Genomic DNA, 23689 nt, shown 5'->3' with positions numbered 1-23689 from the left:
GAAACTTGGAGTGTGATGAGCGGATAATTTGTACGCTTTTTGGCATTGTTTTTAGTATGTTTCTAGTAGGATTTAGTTAGTTTTTAGTATATTTTTATTAGTTTTTAGTTAAAATTCACTTTTCTAGACTTTACTATGAGTTTGTGTGTTTTTCTGTGATTTCAGGTATTTTCTGGCTGAAATTGAGGGACCTGAGCAAAAATCTGATTCAGAGACTGAAAAGGACTGCAGATGCTGTTGGATGCTGACCTCCCTGCACTCGAAGTGGATTTTCTGGAGCTACAGAAGCCCAATTGGCGCGCTATCAATGGCGTTGGAAAGTAGACATTCTGGGCTTTCCAGCAATATATGATAGTCCATACTTTGCCCAAGATTTGATAGCCCAAACCGGCATTCAAAGTCACCTTTAGAATTCCCAGCGTTAAACGCCGGAACTGGCACCAAAGTGGGAGTTAAACGCCCAAACTGGCATAAAAGCTGGCGTTTAACTCCAAGAAGAGTCTCTACACGAAAATGCTTCATTGCTCAGCCCAAGCACACACCAAGTGGGCCCGGAAGTGGATTTTTATGTCTTTTACTCATCTTTGTAATTCTTAAGCTACTAATTCCCTATAAATAGGACCTTTTACTATTGTATTTTCATCTTTTGATCACTCTAGATCTTAGATCATTGGGAGGCTGGCCTCACGGCCATGCCTAGACCTTGTTCTTATGTATTTTCAACGGTAGAGTTTCTACACACCATAGATTAAGGTGTGGAGCTCTGCTGTACCTCGAGTATTAATGCAATTACTACTGTTTCTCATTCATTCATGCTTGCTTCCATTCTAAGATATCACTTGTTCTTAAACCGGATGAATGTGATGATCCGTGACACTCATAATCATTCTCACCTATTAACGTGTGACTGACAACCACCTCCGTTCTACCTTAGATTGGGTGGATATCTCTTGGATTCCTGATACACGACGCATGGTTGCTGCTCGCCTGACAACCGAGCGCTCGCCTGACAAACGAGCCAGTCATTCCGTGAGATCAGAGTCTTCGTGGTATAAGCTAGAATTGATGGCGGCATTCAAGAGAATCCGGAAGGTCTAAACCTTGTCTGTGGTATTCTAAGTAGGATTCAATGATTGAATGACTGTGACGAGCTTCAAACTCGCGATTGTGGGGCGTTAGTGACAGATGCAAAAGAATCACTGGATTCTATTCCGACATGATCGAGAACCGACAGCTGGATAGCCGTGCCGTGACAGGGTGCGTTGAACATTTCCACTGAGAGGATGGGAGATAGCCACTGACAACGGTGAAACCCTTGCATACAGCTTGCCATGGAAAGGAGTAAGAAGGATTGGATGAAGACAGTAGGAAAGCAGAGAGACGGAAGGGACAAAGCATCTCCATTCGCTTATCTGAAATTCTCACCAATGAATTGCATAAGTATCTCTATCTTTATCTTTATGTTTTATTCATCATCTATACCCATTTGAGTCTGCCTGACTAAGATTTACAAGGTGACCATAGCTTGCTTCATACCAACAATCTCTGTGGGATCGACCCTTACTCGCGTAAGGTTTATTACTTGGACGACCCAGTACACTTGCTGGCTAGTAGTGCGAAGTTGTGATAAAGAGTTGAGATTGCAATTGTGCGTACCATGTAGATGGCGCCATTGATGATCACAATTTCGTGCACCAAGTTTTTGGCGCTGTTGCCGGGGATTGTTGAGTTTGGACAACTGACGGTTCATCTTGTCGCTTAGATTAGGTATTTTTTTTAGAATTTCTTTTAGAATGAATTCTAGAGTTTCATGATGATCGGTTGAAATCTGGCTGGCTGAGAAGCCATGTCTAATCTTATTGGATCGAGGTTTCAACCTATCATCACAAGAGCTTGTTGATTTCTATCAATCTTGCTATTGAAGCAATGATCTGCTGAAGCTTGGCTGGCCATTGGCCATGTCTAGTGTTTTGGACCGAAGCTTTCTTTGAAAGCTTGGCTGGCTGTGAAGCCATGTCTAATTCCTGGACCGGAGTCTTAGACTAGCATTGCAATGATTCCTGGAATTCTCATTAAGAATTCTGAAACCTTTATTTTCTTTTTTTTCATATAACTTTCGAAAAAACACAAAAAAATTACAAAATCATAAAAACCAAAAAAATATTTTATGTTTCTTGTTTAAGTCTAGTGTCTCATTTTAAGTTTGGTGTCTTGCATGCACTGTTTATTTGATCTTGGTTCTATTTTCAAGTCAATAATACAGGGAACTGAAGATTCAGTACATGCAGCAGAGGAATTATACATAAAAAGCTGGGCGTTCAAAACGCCCAGTGAAGAAGGAAAAACTGGCGTTTAAACGCCAGCCAGGATACCTGGTTGGGCGTTTAACGCCCAAAAGGGTAGCATTTTGGGCGTTTAACGCCCAAAAGGGTAGCATTTTGGGCGTTAAACGCCAGAATGGTATCCATTCTAGGCGTTTAACGCCAGGATGGCACAAGAGGGAAGATTCTGTTTTCAAATCAAATTTTTTTTTCTGGTTTTCAAAATTTTTCAAAATCAAATCTTTTTCAAAATCAATTTCTTTCCTTTTTCAAAGATACTTGCTAACAATTAATGATTTGATTCAACATTTCAAGTATGTTGCCTTTTTTGTTGAGAAAGGTTTAATGTTTGAATCATATCTTTTCTTGTTAGGCAAGTCATTAATTTTTAAAATCAAATCTTTTTAAATTGTTTTTCAAATCATATCTTTTTAAAACCATAACTTTTTCAATCATATCTTTTTAATCACATCTTTTTCAAAAAAAGTTTTCAATCATATCTTCTTCAAAATCTTTTTCAAAATGAATTTAAAATCTTTCTAATTAATTTTCGAAAAAACTCTCCCTCTCTTCTCACATCCTTCTATTTATGGAGTAACACTCCTCCTCAATGCACAATTCGAACTCTATCTCACTAAGTTTGAATTCTTCTCCCTCTTCCTTCTATTTTTCTGTTCCTCTGACACCTCAAGGAATCTCTATACTGTGACATAGAGGATTCCATATTTTCTTGTTCTCTTCTCTTTCATATGAGCAGGAGCAAAGACAAAGGCATTCTTGTTGAGGCTGACCCTGAACCTGAAAGGACCTTGAAGCGAAAGCTAAGAGAAGCTAAGGCACAACTCTCTGTAGAGGATCTAACAGAAATCTTCAAAGAAGAAGAACATATGGCAGCCAAAAACAACAACAATGTCAACAATGCAAGGAAGGTGCTGGGTGACTTTACTGCACCTACTCCCGACTTCTATGGGAGAAGCATCTCTATCCCTACCATTGGAGCAAACAACTTTGAGCTTAAGCCTCAATTAGTTTCTCTAATGCAACAAAATTGCAAGTTCCATGGACTTCCACTGGAAGATCCTCATCAGTTCTTAGCTGAATTCTTGCAAATCTGTGACACTGTCAAGACTAATGGGGTTGACCCTGAGGTCTACAGACTTATGCTATTCCCTTTTGCTGTAAGAGACAGAGCTAGAATATGGTTGGACTTACAACCTAAAGACAGCCTGAACTCTTGGGAAAAGCTAGTCAATGCCTTCTTCGCAAAGTTCTTTCCACCTCAAAAATTGAGTAAGCTTAGAGTGGAAGTCCAAATCTTCAGACAGAAGGAAGGAGAATCCCTCTATGAAGCTTGGGAGAGATACAAACAATTGATTAGAAAGTGTCCCTCTGATATGCTTTCTGAATGGAGCGTCATCGGTATTTTCTATGATGGTCTGTCTGAACTGTCCAAGATGTCTTTGGATAGCTCTGCTGGAGGATCTCTTCATCTGAAGAAGACGCCTGCAGAAGCTCAAGAACTAATTAAAATGGTTGCAAATAACCAATTCATGTACACTTCTGAAAGGAATCCTGTGAACAATGGGACAAATCAGAAGAAAGGAGTTCTTGAGATTGATACTCTGAATGCCATATTGGCTCAGAACAAAATATTGACTCAGCAAGTCAATTTGATTTCTCAAAGTCTGTCTGGAATTTAAAATGCACCAAGCAGTACTAAGGATGCTTCATCTGAAGAAGAAGCTTATGATCCTGAGAACCCTTCAATGGAAGAGGTGAATTACATGGGAGAACCCTATGGAAACACCTACAACTCTTCATGGAGAAATCATCCAAATTTCTCATGGAAGGATCAACAGAGACCTCAACAAGGTTTCAACAACAATAATGGTGGAAGAAACAGGTTTAGCAATGGCAAGCCTTTTCCATCATCTACTCAGCAACAGACAGAGAATTCTAAGCAGAACCACTCTAACTTAGCAACCATGGTCTCTGATCTAATCAAAACCACTCAAAGTTTCATGAATGAAACAAGGTCCTCCATTAGAAACTTGGAGGCACAAGTGGGACAGCTGAGCAAGAAAATTACTGAACTCCCTCCTAGTACTCTTCCAAGCAATACAGAAGAAAATCCAAAAGGAGAGTGCAAGGCCATCAACATGGCCGAATTTGGAGAGGAGGAAGAGGTAGTGAACGCCACTGAGAAAGACCTCAATGGACGTCCACTGGCCTCCAATGAGTTCCCTAATGAGGAACCATGGGAATCTGAGGCTCAAAATGAGACCATAGAGATTCCATTGGACTTACTTCTGCCATTTATGAACTCTGATGAGTATTCTTCCTCTGAAGAGGATGAGTATATCACTGAAGAGCAAGTTGCTAAATACCTTGGAGCAATCATGAAGCTAAATGACAAGTTATTTGGTAATGAGACTTGGGAGAACGAACTCCCTTTGCTCACCAAAGAACTGGATGACTTGTCTAGGCAGAAATTACCTCAAAAGAGACAAGATCCTGGAAAGTTCTCAATCCTTGTGCCATAGGCACCATGACCTTCAAGAAGGCCTTGTGTGACCTAGGGTCAAGTGTAAACCTCATGCCTCTCTCTGTAATGGAGAAGCTAGGGATCTTTGAGGTACAAGCTGCGAGAATCTCACTAGAGATGGCAGACAATTCAAGAAAACAAGCTTATGGACTAGTAGAGGATGTTCTGGTAAAGATTGAAGACCATTACATCCCTACTGATTTCATAGTCCTAGAGACTGGAAAGTGCATGGATGAATCTATCATCCTTGGCATACCTTTCCTAGCCACAGCAAAGGCTGTGATTGATGTAGACAGAGGTGAATTAATCATTCAAGTGAATGAAGAATCCCTTGTGTTTAAGGCTCAAGGATATCCCTCTGTCACCATGGAGAGGAAGCATGAAGAGCTTCTTTCAAAACAGAGTCAAACAGAGCCCCCACAGTCAAACTCTAAGTTTGGTGTTGGGAGGCCACAACCAAATTCTAAGTTTGGTGTTGAACCCCCACATTCAAACTCTAAGTTTGGTGTTGGGAGGTTCCAACATTGCTCTGAGTATCTGTGAGGCTCCATGAGAGCCCTCTGTCAAGCTACTGACATTAAAGAAGCGCTTGTTGGGAGGCAACCCAATGTTATATCTTACCTATTTTTTTTGTTATTTTATGCTTTCTGTAGGTTGATGATCATGAGAAGTCAGAAAATCAAGTGAAAAATCAAAAACAGAATGAAAAACAGGAAGAAAAATAGCACACCCTGGAGGAAGATCCTACTGGCGTTTAAACGCCAGTAAGGGTAGCAGTTGGGCGTTTAACGCCCAGTCTGGCACCATTCTGGGCGTTTAACGCCAGAAAAGGGCACCAGACTGGCGTTAAACGCCAGAAAAGGGCAAGCACTTGGCGTTAAACGCCAGAAATGGGCACCAGCCCGGCGTTTAAAGCCAGAATTGGCTCAGAATGCATTTTTGCACGCCATTTGGTGCAGGGATGAATTTTCCTTGACACTTCAGGATCTGTGGACCCCACTGGATCCCCACCTACCCCACCACCCTCTCTCTTCTTCTTCACTCATTCACCAATCACCTCTACCACTCTCCCCCTTTGGCCGAACCACAAAGCCATCTCTATCTCCTCTATTTCTTCTTCTTCTACTCTCTTCTTTCTTCTTTTGCTCGAGGACGAGCAAACCTTTTAAGTTTGGTGTGGTAAAAGCATTGCTTTTTGTTTTTCCATAACCATTTATGGCATCCAAGGCCGGAGAAACCTCTAGAAAGAGAAAAGGGAAGGCAAAAGCTTTCACCTCCGAGTCATGGGAGATGGAGAGATTCATCTCAAGGGTGCATCAAGACCACTTCTATGAAGCTGTGGCCTTGAAAAAGGTGATCCCCGAGGTCCCTTTCAAACTCAAAAAGGGTCAACCTTGATCAAAGGTTGGACCAAGTCCTCATAAACATTTGTGAAGAGGGCACCCAATGGAAGAGAAACTCAAGAGGGAAGCCGGTTCAACTGAGAAGGCATGACCTCAAGCCCATCACTAAGAAAAGGATGGAGCAAGCATGAGGAAATTCCTCCTCATGAAATCCCTGAGATGCCTCAAGGGATGCACTTTCCTCCACAAAACTACTGGGAGCAAATCAACACCTCCCTAGGAGAACTGAGTTCCAACATGGGACAACTAAGGGTGGAGCACCAAGAACATTCCATCCTCCTCCATGAAATTAGAGAAGATCAAAGAATCATGAGAGAGGAGCAACAAAGACAAGGAAGTGACATTGAGGAGCTCAAGCACTCCATAAGACCTTCAAGAGGAAGAACAAGCCGCCATTACTAAGGTGGACCCGTTCTTTAATCTCCTTGTTCTTTATTTTTCTGTTTTTCGAAAATTTATGCTTATGTTTATCCATGTTTGTGTCTTATGATCATTAGTGTCTTAGTATCTATTCCTTAAAGTTATGAATGTCCTATGAATCCATCACCTTTCTTGAATAAAAAATGTTCTTAATTGAAAAAAGAAAAGAATTGCATGAATTTCAGATTTTATAACAGATTAATTATTTTGATGTGGTGGTAATACTTTTGTCTTCTGAATGTATGCTTAAACAGTGCATATGTCTTTTGAATTTGTGGTTCACGAATGTTAAAAATGTTGGCTCTTGAAAGAATGATGAAAAAGGAGACATGTTACTGAGGATCTGAAAAATCATAAAAATGATTCTTGAAGCAAGAAAAAGCAGTGAATACAAAAAAAACGAAAAAAAAGAAAGGGAAAAAGAAAGAAAAAGAAAAGAAATAAAGTTGTGATCCAAGGCAAAAAGAGTGTGCTTAAGAACCCTGGACACCTCTAATTGGGGACTCTAGCAAAGCTGAGTCACAATCTGAAAAGGTTCACCCAATTATGTGTCTGTGGCATGTATGTATCCGGTGGTAATACTGGAAGACAAAGTGCTTTGGGCCACGGCCAAGACTCATAAAGTAGTTGTGTTCAAGAATCATCATACTTAACTAGGAGAATCAATAACACTATCTGGATTCTGAGTTCCTAAAGAAGCCAATCATTCTGAATTTCAAAGGATAAAGTGAGATGCCAAAACTGTTCAGAGGCAAAAAGCTAAAAGCCCCGCTCATCTAATTAATACTGATCTTCATAGATGTTTTTGGAGTTCATTGCATATTCTCTTCTTTTTATCTTATTTGATTTTCAGTTTCTTGGGGACAAGCAACAATTTAAGTTCGGTGTTGTGATGAGCGGTTAATTTGTACGCTTTTTGGCATTGTTTTTAGTATGTTTCTAGTAGGATTTAGTTAGTTTTTAGTATATTTTTATTAGTTTTTAGTTAAAATTCACTTTTCTGGACTTTACTATGAGTTTTTGTGTTTTTCTGTGATTTCAGGTATTTTCTGGCTGAAATTGAGGGACCTGAGCAAAAATCTGATTCAGAGACTGAAAAGGACTGCAGATGCTGTTGGATGCTGACCTCCCTGCACTCGAAGTAAATTTTCTGGAGCTACAGAGTCCCAATTGGCGCGCTCTCAACGGCGTTGGAAAGTAGACATTCTGGGCTTTCCAGCAATATATGATATTCCATACTTTGCCCAAGATTTGATTGCCCAAACCGGCGTTCAAAGTCACCTTTAGAATTCCCAGCATTAAACGCCGAAACTGGCACCAAAGTGGGAGTTAAACGCCCAAACTGGCATAAAAGCTGGCGTTTAACTCCAAGAAGAGTCTCTACACGAAAATGCTTCATTGCTCAGCCCAAGCACACACCAAGTGGGCCCGGAAGTGGATTTTTATGTATTTTACTCATCTTTGTAATTCTTAAGCTACTAGTTCCCTATAAATAGGACCTTTTACTATTGTATTTTCATCTTTTGATCACTCTAGATCTTAGATCATTGGGAGGCTGGCCTCACTGCCACGCCTAGACCTTGTTCTTATGTATTTTCAACGGTGGAGTTTCTACACACCATAGATTAAGGTGTGGAGCTCTACTGTACCTCGAGTATTAATGCAATTACTACTGTTTCTCATTCACTCATGCTTGCTTCCATTCTAAGATATCACTTGTTCTTAAACCGGATGAATGTGATGATCCGTGACACTCATCATCATTCTCACCTATGAACGTGTGACTGACAACCACCTCCGTTCTACCTTAGATTGGGTGGATATCTCTTGGATTCCTGATACACGACGCATGGTTGCTGCTCGCCTGACAACCGAGCGCTCGCCTGACAAACGAGCCAGTCATTCCATGAGATCAGAGTCTTCGTGGTATAAGCTAGAATTGATGGCGGCATTCAAGAGAATCCGGAAGGTCTAAAACTTGTCTGTGGTATTCTGAGTAGGATTCAATGATTGAATGACTGTGACGAGCTTCAAACTCGCGATTGTGGGGTGTTAGTGACAGACGCAAAAGAATCACTGGATTCTATTCCGACATGATCGAGAACCGACAGCTGGATAGCCGTGCCGTGACAGGGTGCGTTGAACATTTCCACTGAGAGGATGGGAGGTAGCCACTGACAACGGTGAAACCCTTGCATACAGCTTGCCATGGAAAGGAGTAAGAAGGATTGGATGAAGACAGTAGGAAAGTAGAGAGACGAAAGGGACAAAGCATCTCCATTCGCTTATCTGAAATTCTCACCAATGAATTGCATAAGTATCTCTATCTTTATCTTTATGTTTTATTCATCATCTATACCCATTTGAGTCTGCCTGACTAAGATTTACAACGTGACCATAGCTTGCTTCATACCAACAATCTCTGTGGGATCGACCCTTACTCGCGTAAGATTTATTACTTGGATGACCCAGTACACTTGCTGGCTAGTAGTGCGAAGTTGTGATACAGAGTTGAGATTGCAATTGTGCGTACCATGTAGATGGCGCCATTGATGATCACAATTTCGTGCACCAGAGTGCCACGCCCCTCTAAATGCTTCATCTTCTTGCTGGCGTGCCACGCCTCATCATCCAAGTGGCACACCTAGTTCATTTGGCCCTTTATCTCCTTCTCTGGAAAATACTACCAGCGTGCCACGCCATGGGACTGGCGTGCCACGCCCCTTCACTTGCCTTGGTTTCAAGAGTTGGCATGCCACACCTAGATGTTCAAGTGGCACGCCAAAGTGGGATAATTGAGCTGGCGTGCCACGCCTTCGATACCCAAGTGGCACGCCCAGCTTTGTTTGGCCTCCTTAAGTGCTGGTGTGCCACGCCATATCATGCAAGTGGCGCACCCAAGTGAGATATATGAGCTGGCGTGCCACGCCTTCGACACCAAGTGGCACGCCCAGATCTCATTAGCCATCAACCCCTTCTCTGGATCCTTGTACCAGCGTGCCACGCCATGTTGCTCAAGTAGCACGCCCATTCAATTGTGGGTCTCTTAGGCTTGGCGTGCCACACCTTGATCCTCAAGTGGCACGCCCAAGTAAATTCTGGAACTGGCGTGCCACGCCTTTGATACAAAGTGGCACGCCCTAGTGATGACTCTTCTAGGTAATGAGTTGGCGTGCCATGCCAATACATTTTTGTGGCGTTTGTTCCAAGTGGCATGCCTGCTTCACACACCCCACTTGTTAAAAGCAAAGACTATGGCTAAAAGTTCTTTCTCTGTTGTGGTGTAGTTCTTTTGATTCTCATTAAGGACCTTGCAAGCATAGTAAATAACATGTACTAGCTTGTCTTTCCTCTATCATAGAACAGCACCAACAGCAAAATCAGATGCATCACACATTAATTCGAAGGGAAGATCCCAGCTAGGTGGTGCTATAATAGGTGCAAAGGAGAGTCCCTTCTTAATCTCATCAAAGGCTACCATGCACTCTCTATCAAAAACAAAGGGAGTATTTGAGACAAGTAAGTTGCTAAGAGGCTTTGCAATCTTTGAAAAATCTTTAACAAACCTCCTATAGAACCCAGTGTGTCCCAAAAAGCTTCTGATTGCCTTGACATTGCAAGGTGGAGGTAACTTCTCTATTACTTCCACCTTTGCCTTGTCTACTTCTATGCCATTTTTAGAAATCTTGTGACCAATAACCACCCCCTCAGTTACCATAAAATGGCACTTCTCCCAGTTTAAAACCAAGTTGGTTTCTTAGCACCTCTTTAGCACTAGGGCAAGATGACACAGGCAATCAGAATACAAATTTCCAAACACAGAAAAGTCGTCCATGAATACTTCTATGAACTTCTCAACCATGTTTGAAAATATGGAGAGCATGCTCCTTTGGAATGTTGCAGGTGCATTGCACAATCCAAAGGGCATCCTCCGGTAAGCGAAAACTCCATAGGGACAAGTAAAAGAGGTTTTCTTCTGGTCCTTGGGGTTTACAACTATTTGGTTGTAGCCAGAGTAACCGTCCAGGAAGTAGTAGTATTCATGCCCTGCGAGTCTTTCAAGCATTTGGTCCATGAAGGGCAGGGGAAAGTGGTCTTTCCGGGTAGCTTCATTGAGTTTCCGATAGTCAATGCACATGCGCCATCCGGTTACTGTCCTTGTGGGTATCAGTTCATTCTTTTTATTTGCCACAACAGTAATCCCTCCCTTCTTTGGGATTACTTGCACCGGGCTTACCCAAGGGCTGTCTGAGATGGGGTAAATCACCCCAGCTTGCCATAACTTCAACACCTCCTTCTAGACCACTTCATTCATAGTTGGGTTCAGCCTTCTTTGTTGTTGTCTTGAGGGCTTAGCATCCTCCTCAAGCAGGATCTTGTGCATGCAGATTGAGGAGCTAATCCCTTTTAAGTCTATAAGTGTCCAGCCTATAGCATCCTTGTGTTGTTTCAGCACTTGGATAAGTTCCTCTTCTTGCTCCTTACTCAAGCTTGAGTTGATGATCACTGGGTAGGTGTTGTTGTCACCCAGATATACATATTTCAAGATTGGTGGTAAGGTCTTCAGCTCTAGTTTTGGTGCCTCTTCTCCGTTGTTGTCTTTGTGGTTTGTCATGTTTGAACTTTCCACGGTTCCTTGTAGTAGTTCTCCACGTGGTGTTTGTTGCTCCAATTCCATAGTTCCTTTACATTGCTCTTCTTCTAAAACCCCTTGAACTATTTGTTCTATGGTGTCCACCATCATGCATTCTCCCATTGATTCCTTAGGGTAACTCATTGCCTTGAAAACATTGAAGACCACCTTCTCCTCATTAATCTCAAGACTAGTTCCCTTTTTTGCACATCAATGATGGCTCCAGCAGTAACTAGGAATGGCCTTCCTAGGATAATTGAATTCTCCATATCCAGCACAACAAAGTCAATTGGGAAAATGAATTCTCCCACTTTCACCAATAAATCTTCCATTACTCCATATGAAAACTTGAATGTTCTGTCAGCTAGTTGGAGTGTCATTCTTGTTGGTTTGGCTTCCTCAATTCTCATCATTCTCATCATGTTCAAGGACATGAGATTGATGCTAGCTCCCAAGTCGCATAAGACCTTCTCAATATTGATATCCCCTATGATGTAGGGGATTTAGAAACTCCCTGGGTCTTTCATTTTCTAGGAGAGTTTCTTTTGTATGATGGTACTACACTCCTCAGTTAGCACTACAGTCTCCTTTTCTCCCCAATTTCTTTTTCTTGTCATGAGTTCCTTCAAGAACTTGGCGTAAAGGGGCATTTGCTCTAGTGCTTCAGCAAATGGTATATTGATTTGGAGCTTTTTGAAGATCTCCAAGAATCCGGAAAACTGGCCATCCTTCCCATCCTTCTTTAGCCTTTGTGGATATGGTGCCTTTGGCACATAAGGCTTTAAGATTGGCTTTGGTGAAGATGGGCCAGGGGTCTCTTCTTTCTTCTTGTTTTCAGGTTTTTCTGCAGCTTCTTCTTTATGGTTCTCTTGGCTTGGGGTTGCCTCTTCTACCAGCTTTCCACTCCTAAGTGTGATGGCCTTGCATTCCCCTCTTGGGTTGGCCATAGTGTCACTGGGAAATGTGTGTGTAGGCATTGGAATTTGCTTGGATAAGATCCCCACTTGTGCTTCCAGCTTTGAGATTGCTGCACATTGATTCTTTATATTCGATCTGTATTCTTCTTGGTTGGCATCTATCTTCCTTTCAACTTGTGCTTGTCTCTCCAAAAGGGTGGAAATAGCCCCTGTGAGCTGTGATGATAGCTGTGCTATTGCAGCCTCTACTATCTCAAAGTTACCTCTGATCTCGCATGGTTGTGAAGTTGAGGTTAATGTGTCTTGATGGTGGTGTGTTTGCTGGGTGAAAGGGTATGATGATTGAGGTGGATTGTGGTAGGGTCTATTATTGTTTGATTGATAGTTGGGCTTGTGATTTTGGTATTGATTGGCTTGGTATGGCTTGTTATGATCTTGGTTGTGACCTTGTTGGTTCCCCCACCCAAAATTTGGGTGGTTCTTTCATCATGGGTTATATGTCTTGGAGTTAGGGTCATATGGTGGTCGAGAGGGGTTGTGTACATAGTTTGCTTGCTCACATTCGACTTCTGGTGCATCTCCTTCTTGGGGTGGTGCTTGAGCTTGAACCACTACAACTTGATTGTTCTCCATCTTCTTAGTCAAGGCTGCTAGTTGTGCTTTAATTGCCTTGTTTTGTGCCAACAAGGCATCTACAGAATTAAGTTCCAGCACCCCCTTCTTTTGGCCCCTTTCTGAAGCATAGAAGTAGTCCTTCTCAGCTACAGTTTCAATGACATCTATGGCTTCCTCAATGGTCTTCTTCTTGTTGAGTGAACCCCCTAAAGAGTGGTTCACAACCTTCTTTGATTCATAGGTTAGTCCTTCATAGAAAATGTGAAGCTGCACCCATTCATTAAACATTTCCGGTGGGCATTTTCTCGTTAGATCCTTGAACTTCTCCTAGGCCTCATAGAGTGTTTCACCATCTAGCTGTCTGAAGGTTTGCACCTCAGCTCTTAGCCTGTTGATCCTCTGTGGAGGGTAAAATCTTGCTAGAAATTTGTTCATAACATCTTCCCATGTGGTTAGGCTCTCCTTGGGGAATGCTTCTAGCCACTTTGATGCCTTGTCTCTAAGTGAGAAAGGGAACAAAAGTAGCTTGTAGGTGTCAAGGTGTACCCCATTCGACTTTACAGTATCACATATCCTCAAGAATGTGTTGAGATGTTGATTTGGATCTTCTTAGGCACTTCCTCCATATGAACAGTTATTCTGGACTAGTGTGATGAGTTGAGGTTTCAACTCAAAATTGTTAGCATGAATTGTTGGCTTGAGGATGCTGCTGCCATAATTTCCTAGATTTGGGTTGATGTAGGAGCCTAAGACTCTATTCTCTTGCTCAGCTTGATTGCCAGTACCTCCTCCAATATTGTCGTGCATTTCGTCATCCATGGTGGTTGTTAGATCTTCTTCCACTGGCTCCTATCCAACTATGCCCTTACCTCTAGCTTTCCTCCTTAATCTAAGGATGGTCCTCTCAGGTTCACTATCAAAAGAGGATGAAGTTTCTCCCCTTCTACCTGTCATACATTCAACACACAGCAAGAAAAAGGCAAGTGAAAGAATTACCTCAGTTAAGATTAGTGGTTAGCTTGATTGATGCAATTAATCAAATAGTTAGAAGAGTGGAAGTATAAACAATGAATAGCTAAAACGATCCCAAAAAAGAAGAGAAAGAAAAGCAGAGATTAGAAGGGAATTTAAAGATCACAAAAAAAAGAAAAAGAAAAAGAACAAAGTAGATGAAAATGCTTAATCTAGCTCTCCAATCAATTTAATCATTGTCAAATTCAAACCAATCCCCGGCAACGGCGCCATAAAACTTGATAAGTCTGGATTCACTCCCCTCCCAATAAAATTAATGAATCTGCTCCTTGGCAAGCGCACCAAAATTATCGTCAAGTAATAACCCACAGTGGAGTGGGATCGTATTGGTGCACGAAATTGTGATCTCAATAGTACCAACAACTTGGTACACACAATTGTAATCTCAACTCTTTTTCACAACTTCGCACAACTAACCAGCAAGTGCACTGGGTCGTCCAAGTAATAAACCTTACGTGAGTAAGGCTCGATTCTACAGAGATTGTCAGCTTGAAGCAAGCTATGGTTATCCTGTAAATCTCAGTCAGGTGGATTCAAATGGTTATAAAGTTTTGATAATTAAAAGATAAATAAACATAAAATAAAGATAGAGATACTTATGTAATTCATTGGTGGAAATTTCAGATAAACGTATGGAGATGCGTTATTCCTTCTGAATCTCTGATTTCTTACTGCCTTCATCCAATCCTTCATACTCCTTTCTATGGCAAGATGTATGTAGGGGGATCACCGTTGTCAATGGCTACCTCCCGTCCTCTTAGTGAAAATGGTCCAGCTACGGGTTACGTAGGGCTAATCATATGTCGGTTCTCACTTGTGTTGGAATATGATCTAGTGATCCTTTTGCGTCTGTCACTACGCCCAACAGTCATGAGTTTGAAGCTTGTCACAATCATCCCATCCCAGATCCTACTCGGAATACCACAGACAAGGTTTAGACTTTTCGGATCTCAAGAATGCTGCCAATTGATTCTAGCTTATACCACGAAGACTCTGATCTTAAGGAATTGAAGGCTCTGTTGTTAGGAGAGGCAATCAAATGCATGGACCAGAATCCAAGAGATATGCATTCAAGCTTGTTTTCATGTAGAACGGAAGTGTTTGTCAGGCACGCGTTCATAAGTTGAAAATGGTGATGAGTGTCACATAATCATCACATTCATCATGTTCTTGTGTGCGAATGGATATCTTAGAATAAGAATAAGCATGAATTGAATAGAAAACAGTAATAATTGCATTAATACTCGAGGAACAGTAGAGTTCCAAACCTTAATCTATGGTGTGTAGAAACTCCACCGTTGAAAATACATAAGTGATAATGGTGTTCATTGGCTTCGGCCCCAGAGGGGGAACCAGAATAACCAAGACCTAGGTCTAAGGACTAAACGTCCAAAGATGTGAGTACAATAGTAAAAAGTTCTATTTATACTAAACTAGTTACTAGGGTTACAGAAATAAGTAAATGATGCAGAAATCTACTTCCGGGCCCACTTGGTGTGTGCTTGGGCTGAGCATTGAAGCTTTTGTGTGTAGAGACTTTTCTTGGAGTTAAACGCCAGCTTTTATGCCAGTTTGGGCGTTTAACTGCAACTTCTATTCTGTTTCTGGCGTTTAACGCCAGAATAGGGCAGAAAAATGGCGTTTGAACGCCACTTTGCGTCGTCAAAACTTGAGCAAAGTATGGACTATTATATATTGCTGGAAAGCCCTGGATGTCTACTTTCCAACGCAATTAAGAGCGCGTCATTTGGGTTTCTGTAGCCCCAAAAAATCCATTTCGAGTGGAGGGAGGTCAGAATCCAACAACATCAGCAGTCCTTTTTCAGCCTCTGAATCAGATTTTTGCTCAGGTCCCTCAATTTCAGCCAGAAATTATATGAAATCACAGAAAAATACACAAACTCATTATAAAGTCTAGAAATGTGAATTTTGCTTAAAAACTAATAAAAATATACTAAAAAGTAGCTAGATCCTACTAAAAACTACCTAAAAATAATGCCAAAAAGCATATAAATTATCCACTCATCACAACACCAAACTTAAATTGTTTCTTGTCCCCAAGCAATTGAAAACAAAATAGAATAAAAAGAATAGAATATACAATGAATCTCACAATATCAATGAAACTTAGTCCCAATTAGATGAGCAGGGCTAGTAGCTTTTTGCTTTTGAACAGTTTTGGCATCTCACTTTATCCTTTGAAATTCAAAATAATTGGCATCTATAGGAACTCAGAATTTTAGATAGTATTATTGCTTCTCCTAGTTCAGTATGTTGATTCTTGAACAAAGCTACTTTATGAGTCTTAGCCGTGGCCCTAAGCACTTTGTTTTCCAGTATTACCACTGGATACATAAATACCACAGACACATAACTGGGCGAACCTTTTCAGATTGTGACTTAGCTTTGCTAAAGTCCCCAATTAGAGGTGTCCAGAGCTCTTAAGCACACTCTTTTTGCTTTGGATCACGACTTTAACCACTCAGTCTCAAGCTTTTCACTTGGACCTTCATGCCACAAGCACATGGTTAGGGACAACTTGATTTAAACGCTTAGGCTTGGATTTTATTTCCTTGGGCCCTCCTATCCATTAATGCTCAAAGCCTTGGATCCTCTTTACCCTTGCCTTTTGGTTTAAAGGGCTATTGGCTTTTTCTGCTTGGTTTTTCTTTTTCTTTCTTTTTTTCTTTTTTTTTCGCTTTTTTTTTTGCTTTTTTTTACTGCTTTTTCTTGCTTCAAGAATCAATTTTCATGATTTTTCAGATTATCAATAACATTTCTCTTTGTTCATCATTCTTTCAAGAGCTAACAATTTTAACATTCATAAACTTCACTATAAAAATATACACTGTTCAAGCATTCATTCAAAAAACAAAAAGTATTGCCACCACATCAAAATAATTAAGCTAATTTCAAGATAAAATTTGAAATCCAAGTACTTCTTGTTCTCTTGTAATTAGGCACATTTTTCATTTAAGAGAGGTGAAGGATTCATGGAATTATTCATAGCTTTAAGGTATAGACACTAGACACTAATGATCATGTGATGAAGACACAAACATAGATAGCATATAAAGCATCAAATTCAAAAAACAGAAAACTAAGAACAAGAAAATCAAATAACGGGTCCACCTTAGTGATGGCGGCTAGTTCTTCCTCTTGAAGATCCAATGGAACTCTTGAGCTCCTCTATATCTCTTCCTTGCCTTTGTTGCTCCTCCGTCATAGCTCTTTGATCTTCTCTAATCTCATGGAAATGATGGAGTGCTCTTGGTGCTCCACCCTTAGTTGGTCCATGTTGTAACTCAAGCCCTCCAAAGAGGAGTTGAGTTGCTCCCAATAGTTGTGTGGAGGAAAATACATCCCTTGAGGCATCTCAGGGATTTCTTGATGAGGAACTTCCTCATGCTCTTATTGAGGTCCATGAGTGGGCTCTCTTATTTGCTCCATCCTCTTCTTAGTGATGGGCTTGTCCTTTTCAATGAGGACGTCTTCTTCTATGACAATTCCAGCTGAATTGCATAGGGATAACCTTTTTCTTGGCCACAACTTCATAGAAGTGGTCTTGATGGACCTTTGAGATGAGTCTCTCCATCTCCCATAACTCAGAGGTAGAAGCTTTTGCATTCCCTTTCCTCTTTCTAGAGGTTTCTCCGGCCTTAGGTGCCATAAATAGTTATGGAAAAATAAAAAGTAATGCTTGTACCACATCAAACTTAAAAGGTTTGCTCGTCCTCGAGCAAGAGAAGAAAGAAAGAAGGGGAAGAAGAGGAAAATGGAGGAGATGGAAGGAGAGATAGGTTCGACCAAGGGGGTAGGAGAGGGTTTGTGATGTGTGAAAATAAAGGAGTGAAGATGGGTATTTATAGGGAAAGAGAGGTAGAGTGGCCGAATGGACCTGGGTGGGTTTGGAAGGGAAAATTGTTTGAATTTGAAAGTGAGGTAGGTGGGATTTTTGGGGAAGAGGGATGGAAGTGATTGGTGAAGAGAATATAGGGAAGAGAATAGGATTTGATAGGTGAGTGGTGTTTTTGGTAGAGGGTTATAGAGATGTGTGAGGGGGAGAGAGAGAGGTGGGATAGGTGGGGATCCTGTGGGGTCCACAAATCCTGAGGGGTTAAGGACTTCTCATCCCTGCTCCATTTAGGCGTGCAAAAATGCCATTAGATTGCAATTCTGGGGTTTAACGCCAGACTGCTGCCTGTTTCTGGTGTTAAACACCAGCTTTTATACCTTTCCAAATTTCTCATGGAAGGATCAATAAAAGCCTCAACAAGGCTTTAATAATGGTGGAAGAAAAAGGTTTAGCAATAGCAAGCCTTTTCCATCATCATCTCAGCAATAAACAGAGAATTCTGAGCAGAACCCATCTAGTTTAGCAAACATAGTCTCTGATCTATCTAAGACCACTCTAAGTTTCATGAATGAAACAAGGTCCTCCATTAGAAATTTGGAGGCACAAGTGGGCCAGCTGAGTAAAAGAGTCACTGAAACACCTCCTAGTACTCTCCCAAGAAATACAGAAGAGAATCCAAAAAGAGAGTGCAAGGCTATAACCTTACTTGGTGTGGCTGAACCTAGAGAGGAGGAGAAGGACATGAATCCCAATAAGGAAGACCTTATGGGATGTCCTCTAGACAAAAAGGAGTTCCCATTTGAGGAACCAAAGGAATCTGAGGCTCATATAGAGACCATAGAGATTCCTTTGACCTTCCTTTTACCATTCATGAGCTCGGATGACTATTCATCTTCTGAAGAGGATGAAGACATTGTTGAAGGGCAAGTTTCCCAGTATTTAGGAGCAATCATGAAGCTGAACGCCAAGCTATTTGGTAATGAGACTTGGGAGGATGAACCTCCATTGCTCATTAATGAACTGAATACCTGGGTTCAGCACACTTTACCTCAAAAGAAATAGGATTATGGTAAATTCTTAATACCCTGTACCATAGGCACCATGACCTTTGAGAAGGCTCTGTGTGACCTAGGGTCAGGTATTAACCTCATCCCACTCTCTGTAATAGAGAAACTAGGAATCTTTGAGGTACAAGCTACAAGAATCTCACTAGAGATGGAAGACAAATCAATGAAATAGGCTTATGGACTAGTAGAGGACGTGCTAGTAAAGGTTGAAGGCCTTTACATCCCTGCTAATTTCATAATCCTAGACACTGGGAAGGAGGAGGATGAATCCATCATCCTTGGCAGACCCTTCCTAGCCACAGCAAAAGCTGTGATTGATGTTGACAGAGGAGAGTTGGTCTTTCAATTAAATGAAGACTACCTTGTATTCAAGACTCAAGGTTCTCCTTCTGTACACATGGAGAAGAAGCAGAAAAAGCTTCTCCCAATACAGAGTCAAACAAAGCCCCCACATTCAAACTCTAAGTTTGGTGTTGGGAGGCGACAACCAAATTCTAAGTTTGGTGTTGAGAGGCCACAACAAAACTCTTAAGTTTGGTGTTGGGAGGCCCCAACCATGCTCTGAATGTTTGTGAGGCTCCGTGAGAGCCCATTATCAAGCTATTGATATTAAAGAAGCGCTTATTAGAAGGTAACCCAATTTTTATTTATCTATGTTATTTTATGTTTTCTTTAGGTTGATGATCATGTGGAGTCACAAAAACAACTGCAAAAATCAAAGCAAATTTAAAAGCAGCATTAAAAACAACATACCCTGGAGGATAAGCATATTGGCGTTTAAACACCAGTAAGAGTAGCAGAATGGGCGTTAAACGCCCAATCTAGCACCATTCTGGGCGTTTAACGCCAGAAATGGGCACCATACTAGCGTTAATAAGGCATCCCATTATTCACAGGATTTCTTTCAAAGGTGTACATGAACTGGTTATTTGCAACCATTTCAATGAGTTCCTGAGCTTCTGCAGGCATTTTCTTCAAGTGAATACATCCACCTACAAAATGGTCCAATGACATCTTAGACAATTCAGACAGACCATCATAGAATATATTCAGGATGGTCTATTCTGAGAGCATGTCAGAAGGACACTTTTTGGTCAGTTTCTTGTATCTTTCCCAAGCTTCATAGAAGGATTCACCTTCTTTCTACCTGAAGGTTTGAACATCCACTCTAAGCTTACTTAGCTTTTGAGGAGGAAAGAATTTGGCTAAGAAAGCAGTGACCAGCTTATCCCAAGAGTTCAGGTTATCTCTAGGTTGAGAGTCCAACCATATTCTAGCTCTGTCTCTTACAACAAAAGGGAAAAGCATAAGCTTATAGACCTCGGGATCAATGATGAGCGGATAATTTATACGCTTTTTGGCATTATTTATAGGAAGTTTTTAGTAAGTTCAAGCTACTTTTAGGGAATGTTTTCATTAGTTTTTATGTTAAATTCACATTTTTGGACTCTACTATGAGTTTGTGTGTTTTTCTGTGATTTCAGGTAATTTCTGGCTGAAATTTAGGGACTTGAGCAAAACTCTGATAGGAGGCTGACAAAGGACTGCTGATGCTGTTGGAATCTGACCTCCCTGCACTCGAAATAGATTTTCTGGAGCTACAGAACTCCAAATGGTGCGCTCTCAACGGCGTTGGAAAGTAGACATCCAGAGCTTTCCAGAAATATATAATAGTCCATACTTTATTCGGGAATTGACGACATAAACTGGCGCTCAACGCCAGTTCCATGCTGCTGTCTGGAGTAAAACGCCAGAAACACGTCACGACCCGGAGTTGAACGCCCAAAACACGTTGCAACTTGGCGTTCAACTCCAAAAGAAGCCTCAGCTCGTGGATAGATCAAGTTCAGCCCAAACACACATCAAGTGGGTCCCAGAAGTGGATTTATGCATCAATTACTTACTCATGTAAACCCTAGTAGCTAGTCTAGTATAAATAGGATAATTTACTATTGTATTAGACATCTTTGGTCTCAGTTTTGTTTTATTCTTCATCTTAAGAGACTATTGATCACGTTTTGGGGGGCTGGCCATTCGGCCATGCCTGAACCTTTCACTTATGTATTTTCAACGGTGGAGTTTCTACACACTATAGATTAAGGGTGTGGAGCTCTGCTGTACCTCAAGTTTCAATGCAATTACTACTATTTTCTATTCAATTCTCTTTATTCCTATTCTAAGATATTCGTTGCACTTCAACTTGATGAATGTGATGATCCATGACACTCATCATCATTCTCACCTATGAACGCGCGTGACTGACAACCACTTCCGTTCTACCTTAGGCCGGGCGCGTATCTCTTGGATTCCTTAATCAGAATCTTCGTGGTATAAGCTAGAATTGATAGCGGCATTCATGGGAATCCGGAAAGTCTAACCTTGTCTGTGGTATTCCGAGTAGGATTCTGGGATTGAATGACTGTGACGAGCTTCAAACTCCTGAAGGCTGGGCGTTAGTGACAGACGCAAAAGAATCAAGGGATTCTATTCCAACCTGATTGAGAACCGACAGATGATTAGCCGTGCTGTGACAGAGCATTTGGACCTTTTTCACTGAGAGGATGGGATGTAGCCATTGACAACAGTGATGCCCTACATACAGCTTGCCATGGAAAGGAGTAAGAAGGATTGAAGGAAGAAGTAGGAAAGTAGAAAAAGAAAGGGCACAGTATCTCCATACGCTTATCTGAAATTCCTACTATTAATTTACATAAGTATTTCTATCCCTTTATTTTATTTATCTTTTAAATATCTAATCCAATTACATTTGACTCTACCTGACTGGGATTTAAAAGATGACCATAGCTTGCTTCATACCAACAATCTCTGTGGGATCGACCCTTACTCACGTAAGGTTTATTACTTGGACGACCCAGTACACTTGCTGGTTAGTTGAACGGAGTTGTGTCCACACATAGCCAAGAGCCATTATTATCTCGAATTAAATTTCATACAAGTACAAAGAGTCCAACTTTGAGGATCAGAATTTCGTCCACCAAGTTTTTGGCGCCGTTGCCGGGAATTGTTCGAGTATGGACAACTGACGGTTCATCTTGTTGCTCAAATTAGGTAATTTTCTTTTTATTTTCCTTTCAAAAAAGTTTTCAAAAATCTTTCGAAAATTTTTTCTTTATTTTCGTTTTTCAAAAATATAATTTTCGAAAAAAAATAATAAAAATACAAAAAAATTTCATAAAATCATAAAAACCAAAAATATTTTGTGTTCTTGTTTGAGTCTTGAGTCAATTTTTAAGTTTGGTGTCAATTGCATGTTCTTAAAATTTATGCATTATTTTTCGAAAATTCCATGCATTCATAGTGTTCTTCATGATCTTCAAGTTGTTCTTGGTAAGTCTTCTTGTTTGATCTTGATGATTTCTTGTTTTGTATCTTTTATTGTTTTTCATATGCATTTTTGCATTCATAGTGTCCATGCATTAAAGAATTCTAAGTTTGGTATCTTGCATGTTTTCTTTGCATTAAAAATTTTTCAAAAATATGTTCTTGATGTTCATCATGATCTTCAAAGTGTTCTTGGTGTTCATCTTGACATTCATAGTGTTCTTGCATGCATCTTGTGTTTTGATCCAAAATTTTCATGTTTTGGGTCACTTTTGTGTTTTTCTCTCTCATCATTAAAAATTCAAAAATAAAAAAATATATTTTCCTTATTTCTCTCCAAAATTTCGAAAATTTGAGTTGACTTAGTCAAAAAATTTTAAAATTAGTTATTTCTTGTAAGTCAAGTCAAATTTTCAATTTTAAAAATCTTATCTTTTCAAAATCTTTTTCAAAAATCATATCTTTTTCATTTTTTATATTTTTTCGAAAATTTTGAAAATTATTTTCCAAAAATATTTTTCTTAATTTTATTTCAAATTTTTGAAAATTATGCTAACAACTAATATGATTGATTCAAAAATTTGAAGTTTGTTACTTTGTTGTTAAGAAAGGTTCAATCTTTAAATTCTAGAATCTTATCTTTTAATTTCTTGTTAGTTAAGTAATTAACTTTAATTTTAAAAAATTAAATCTATCTTATCTTATCTTTTATATCATATCTTTTTCAAAACTTTATCTTTTTCAAAAATTTGATTTTAAAATATCTGATCTAACTTCTTATCTTCTTATCTTTTCAAATTTGATTTTAATATCTTTTTCAACTAACTAATTAACTTTTTGTTTGTTTCTTATCTTTTTCAAAACCACCTAACTACTTTTTCCTCTCTGATTTTCGAAAATATCTCATCCCTTTTTCAAAAATTCTTTTTAATTAATTAATTGTTTTAATTTTAATTCTATCTTATCTTTTATTTTCGAAAATCATCTAACACTTTTTCAAATTTATTTTCGAAATTCTCTATCTCTCCTTCTTCTATTTATTTATTTATTTACTAACACTTCTCTTCACTTCTCTGCATCTCAAATCACTACCTCTATCCTTACCCATTCTTCTTCACTCTTCTTCCTTTCCCTCTTCTACTAACAACAAGGATCCTCTTTACTGTGACATAGAGGATTCCTCTTTCTTTTCTTGTTCTCTTCTTCCCTATATGAGCAGGAACAAGGAAAAAGACACTCTTGTTGAAGCTAATCCAGAACCTGAAAGGACTCTGAAAAGGAAACTAAGAGAAGCTAAATTACAACAATCCAGAAATAACCTTTCAGAAATTTTCGAACAAGAGAAGGAGATGGCAGCCGAACCCAACAACAACAATGCAAGGAGAATGCTTGGTGACTTCACAAAACCAACGTCCAAATTTGATGGAAGAAGCATCTCCATTCCTGCCATCGGAGCCAACAATTTTGAGCTTAAACCTCAACTAGTTGCTTTAATGCAACAGAACTGCAAGTTTTATGGACTTTCATCTGAAGATCCT

At 40.1% G+C, this 23689-nt stretch overlaps 1 non-coding gene across 1 annotated transcript; it reads right to left on the bottom strand.

Moving 5' to 3' along the window:
- Nucleotides 1-3613: 3613 nt before the first annotated feature.
- On the bottom strand, nucleotides 3614-3721 carry LOC130956729 (small nucleolar RNA R71). The gene has a single exon (XR_009077196.1). It is a non-coding gene; the product is annotated as a small nucleolar RNA R71 (small nucleolar RNA).
- Between the last annotated feature and the right edge of the window lie 19968 nt (nucleotides 3722-23689).

This window comes from Arachis stenosperma, chromosome 1, assembly GCF_014773155.1.
Source record: "Arachis stenosperma cultivar V10309 chromosome 1, arast.V10309.gnm1.PFL2, whole genome shotgun sequence".
Lineage (NCBI taxonomy): Eukaryota > Viridiplantae > Streptophyta > Magnoliopsida > Fabales > Fabaceae > Arachis > Arachis stenosperma.
The sequence above is the reverse complement of the archived record's forward strand: the minus strand, read 5'-3'. Positions and strand labels throughout refer to the sequence as shown.